Source organism: Cydia amplana, chromosome 2 (assembly GCF_948474715.1).
Source record: "Cydia amplana chromosome 2, ilCydAmpl1.1, whole genome shotgun sequence".
In the NCBI taxonomy this organism is placed as follows: Eukaryota; Metazoa; Arthropoda; class Insecta; order Lepidoptera; family Tortricidae; genus Cydia; species Cydia amplana.
In genome coordinates this window covers 17,006,258-17,012,257 of record NC_086070.1, presented here as the reverse complement: position 1 = coordinate 17,012,257, position 6,000 = coordinate 17,006,258, and positions in this window count along the sequence as shown.

Sequence of the window (6,000 nt, the reverse complement as noted above, 5' to 3'; positions counted from 1 at the left end):
TGAATTTTATAACAAAATCTAATAAAATAGATAGCAAACGAGCAATTTATCACAATAATGTGGATATTAAAATAAAATATTGAAAAATTACAATAATACAGGACCTGAAAGTTTCAAATATTAAGTTTTTTTTTAACTTCCAAAAACGATAAAAGTAAGGGTACCATTCGATTCCTTACATTTCATCCAAAAAAATATTGTATAGCAACTATATACATAAACGCAATATTTCACCGACAAAAACGCAATTTTCTTGTTTTGTCCATACTACAAGATGGGCTCCTAGAGACCTTGACGTCACGGCCTCTGGCCGTTTTGTATAGGGCGTTTCGCGAGTGAAGTGCGTCTGTCGGCCTTTGACTACAATTTCTGACTTTTGTGTTACTTTAATGCAATGGGTCCCATATAGACATTTGATCCTAAAAACAAACCCGATCGATTGATACCATAAATGAAAATTAGTCATGTAGCCTATTGACCTATAAGTATATTGTGTTTTCCAGTTTCAAAATTCATTTATTTAAAGTGATCATTATATATCATGTTGAGTAACTTGCACTTTTACAACGACAATTTTTTTTTTTGCACATCAGTATAAAGCTGAGATCTTTACTATATAAGCAGGTATTCGGAAAACAAGATCCGTTCTAGAGAAGAGAACGATACGATATGTACTAGATACCTGGTAGTTTAGATTTCAACTAGATATCTTTTGCCATCTTTTGCAGCTCAATTCGAGCAACCAAATGTCACTTTTACGTTAGATTATCCTAGTAAGATCATTTCAAAATCGTTTTGAGATCTAAAAATACATAACGAGACGTTTTAGACATTGTGGAAATCGTTCAAGAGTATCTCCAGAATCGCGGAAATGTCTAATTTGACAGGCTAGATCTTAAAAATATCGTTATCGTATCTTGATGATGTCTAATAGATATCTAATAGATATCTAGTTCAAAATCCGAATCGGGCCCATAATCTCCATAACACTTGTTGGGCACACTAAGGACAATCTAGGGACGTAGGGTCTATCGCGTTTAGGGGTCAATCGATATTGCTATCTCGTCCCGCACCATAACTAGTTGCAACCCTTAGATCGGACTACGTTGGCTCAATATGGGTACCAGGACTACCAGGCAAAATACTGATTGTAACAGCCAATCGCACAAATATCTAAGTATAAAATGGATAATTCAATCAATTATTTCTAATTACGTCAAACTATGATCTGGAAATGGATTGGAGAACTAAGCAAAAGTCAGTTAACGAATCCGATTGACGTTTTCATCAGTGCAGCGGAAATAGACCCGCCGAGTGATTGGGTCCAGGGGCATTGTTCTATCGAGTCTCGTTGTTTCTACTCAATTCTGCTTGACTCAAAAATTAGTTGGTTTTGTCTGAGGATCTGAAAGGCGAAACTAAAAAAAGACCGCCACCTTGAACTTCTACATTTTGAAGTAATTCGTGGAAAGTTAAATATGTAGATGTCTGTGAATCCATCTAATAGTTCTGTGGTCAAAATACTTTTTTCAGTTGCACGTTTTTGGTGAACGGCAAGTTCTGAGTTCGGGACCAAACCTAACGGCCTAACCTGAAGGTTTTTTTTTTTACTTTACGAACTACTTACCAACATGTTTTTCTATTATATCTACAAGAGGGTTTTTAACTGTATCTATTCGAGGCAGCTTTCCGATTAGTTACTTTTTCATGAAATTATTGCACTGCAGGTAAACCGGGCACAAAATCCGTTGGGAGACAATTAGTTGCTCGAGCCCGCCAAATTGAGTCATCGTTAACTCGTTATAGGATTTGTCGATACATCGATTTCTGATTCCACGAGTCGACCATGTACCTGCAATTTGAATCGAGGGAAATGCGATTTTATCTGAAAGCTACAAGAGTTTTTGCGTTTCACTGTTAAGATGGTGAGCCTGAAACTTTATTTTCGAAGCTCTCATAATCATTCGCTCTGTACTAATGCAATTATATTATTATATTAACGAACGGTGCTATCAGCATTAAAATAAAATTGAGTAGGTAATCATTTATCATAATCTGAAATCATGACATGAACCGATACCGACTGACTTAAAAAATGTTAGTGTTCGAAATTTTTGTATATTACTTTGATATTTCTTGGATAGTTCGGGAGGATTCTGGAGATTTATGGTCGCTAACATCGTCTGACAAGAATATCACGAGTCGTTGTTCTAACACTAATTAACATACATTAAGTGATATACTTACCATTTGATCAGAAGTAAAGTATACCTACTTGTGTAGTTGTGTACAGCTCCATCTACTGGGAAATTGACTCACTAATTTGAGCGATCTAATGTATATTATGTTGGTTTTTCAGGGATAATTCTTTAGACTGTGCGGAAAGAGAAGAGTCGTGGAATGTATGGGGCCCAGTTACAATCCACGACTCTTCTCTTTCCGCACAGACTATAACACGTGAACCGATTTCAATGTATTTTTGATAAAGGCGTTTTCTCGTATTCTCAAGGAAATATCAAGGCTAATAAAAACACGCAAAGGCAGAACTGAGTTCGGAAATAGTCTTGTTCATCCAAAAAAAACAACGGGTTGCACTCCGGGAGTGCCGACTGAAGTGAAAACTCAATGACTAGTCCAAAATGTCTGCAGCACTATGTATAAATGACCCATCCTCCTTTCTATTGAAAAACTTTAGTTCCGAAATTGCCAGTGAGCTTGTTTAAAATTCGAATAGAAATTGTAAAGGTACCTTGCAAACCTCGCATCTAAATATATTTGGTTATGATATTTTGAGTTTTATTCACCAGTACTAGAGTTCACTTTTATTAGCGATTTCATCAAGATGTAGCTTTATTGCCGCTAAAGTAATTTTCACTTCAAAAAAATATTACGTTTAGGGTGGTTTAGGTTATCGTAAGTTTGATGTGTACCTACCTAATTATATTTTTTCTGTAGGTAGATCATGTTTTTCTTTCTTCTCGCCAGACAAATTCAGTCCCGGAAACATTCCCCAGGGGGGAGAGTGATAATTTTTGCACATTTTCCTTCAGAAATATGTTATAACTATTCCAAAAATCGATAGCGTAAGCAGTTCCCGAGTAACGTACCTAGTAGCGATGTGATAGACAGACGGACAAAATCGCACCATAAAGGTTTATTTTTACCTTTTTGGTACAGAACCCAAATAATGAATGTGAATAATTGAGGCTTAGTTGTAACTAAAATAAAGCTGGTCAAGCAAAGCCTGTCAGTAAAAAAAAGTGCGAAATTCAAATTTTATATGGGACGATATCCCTTCGTGCGTACATTTTTCAAATTTGCCGCCTTTTTCTACTGACAAGATCTGCTTGACCATCTATATATTTCCAATCTATATCTGCGGCTGTTCCAGGCTGTTATTCACATCGCTTAACATTAGCAGGCGAGCTTTTGCCCCAAACAAACCAGTTTACGTTTGATCCCAAATAAGCATTATTTTATACGAATCACGGGATTAAAATTTAATTGGTTTGCAAAGAATAAGTTATCGCTGTCGTGTGGCATAGAATCCAATTTTGTAAGCCGACATGTTTCAATATTTTATACAAATCTTAACAGCAATCAGTCAAACACGTTTGAGCACATAAACGTTGCCGATTAACTCATTTAAACTGGCCCGTTTGTTAAAATGCGATCACTTGCAATATATTATGTACGTTAATAAAGCGTCAAAATACGCGTTTTCGTATCTGATCATCTCTAGAATTTGTTTTACTGCTCTCTAGGTATATACGATACCGCTTTTTAATTAATTTACTCCTTCATATCGTAATTACAACAATTATGCCTGCTTGCGTAACACTAGTGCGAAGACATAGGTTTATTCCAACTTTTAAAATCTCAATCCTCTTTGACATTATTCATAGACCAAATAGTAGTATTCGCTACGTGCACGACTGGTGCTGCCCTCATTTTGTCGGACTTTCTACATTAAATCTTATGGAGTAAAATTAGTTCAAGCGGCTGCCGCTAGTACTAATATCGGACATTCCATAAGATTACCTGTGTTTGTGACGATCAGCGCCACTTTCCCCTCCAGGGGGAGTCGGTAGACCGACTTCGCACATTGCCAATAATATTAGACCCCGGTAGGTACATGTTGCTCGCTTATTGGTGTACGCGAAATGCCTTACGAATATACATTACATAGTGGAGCTAATACTTTTTTCACACCACCAGCCCAAGCCGAAAAGTTCCCGAATTAGCTGTACATAACTACCTATATATCTAATCACGCTTGATTTTTGTAGTTCAAATAGGTCATAGGCAAAGTCCGAGCATGAACACTCGCCTCATCAACTATACAATGGAATAACACCAAACTATTTAGTCAGTGTGAGTTCGGTTCGGATGGACCGAGCGGGGCCTGCAGCGTACACTGCAGCAATTACGGGCCCGCCGCGATTATCGCTTTAAACCGCTATTAACGATGTCTCGCACCATTGTCCGTTATTCTGCCAGCACTGGGCTTGCCAGTATTGGATCACTGCACTTATACTTCAGGTTTTAAAATTTGATAGTACTGACAGTTATTGTTATGAGACGACTCGCAGTGCATTACACGTGCGCCCAAATTTGCGAGCGGTCGTATCTTATCAATGACAAAATCATGAAATTAGTTATTTGTACAACAAGAGATCAAAGTTTGATATTTCTTCGAGTGCTTATTTTGAGTCCCGTGCAAGCGAAAGATTCTATACTAATTTAGAATCTTGAGCGTAGTAAGGGACTCAAAAGCGCACGAGATGTAAATAACTTTGATCTCGTGTAGTTCACAAAACTTTTCACCTCAGCAGTGAGAACATATTAGAGAACCCGAAAAATGTATTCCTTCTTCATCACTTACCTCTATTCACTCATGTTTTCTTAAGATATACCAACAATTAAGTTTTCACCTCAGCAGCTCGAACAATGGTACTTTGCTACTTAAAAAACTGTTTTTACGTAGCAAAGTACCCTTGTTCGAGCTGCTGAGGTGAAAACATTTTTTTCTACTCCCATACTTTTATTTGTCATTTAAAGGGTCGTGCACACACCTTTAAACCCCTATCTTATAGTTGTCAAGACAAGTCTTTAGTCTATTCCGCAAAAAAGTATTTGTGCATACACGCAGTATCTTTTTGGCACTTTTATGATACTCACGAAGTATCGTAAAAGTGCCAAAAAGATACACGATAATCACCACTTAAAAAATATTGTATGAAATACATTGTTGCCAACCTAATTTTAACTGTCATCTCTGACAGATGAGTGAACCATAGACATGTTTTTTATTTCATTCATTCTTTTCCCGCCCTTACCATTCTTTGCTACTTCTTGAACGAAAAATATTTGTTAAATTTACAATTTTATTTCAAAGTATGTGCTTGGTCGTAGAAAAAGTATTGTATGCAACGTTGTTTAACTGAGTCAAAAAATACTCGTGGCGTCTTTATTAATAATTTTCGGCTTCGCCTCAAATTGTTACTCACGCCACTCGCCTTTTTTGACCTCTCTTAAACAACGGTTGCATAAAATACTATAAAATTGGAATACCGCTCCACAATCTCACAAGTAGGTAGTTTACGATAAATGATAATGATAACGTAACTTTAACGGTATGTCTAAAAAAATTACCTACTTAGATAGAATAAGATGTTACATTTCTTATTGCAGACCAAGTAAACAATTTCTATTTCTTATATATCTATTTAGGCGTAGGACTAAACTAAGACCACTTGTTTTGTCATGCTTACATACATATCATATCATATTTACAGATTTCTCAAATTCAATTATTTAGGATGCTTCATTTCGACAAAAACTCATTTCCCTAGATGTTTTCAGTTTTCTTTCTCCGAAACTATATTGTTGTACTTTTTAAGCATCTTTATAATTCAATATACCTATTAATTAAGTTTATTTTTATTGAAATTGTGATATTGTAACCTCATTTCGTAAATAAATAAGCTACGCAATAGT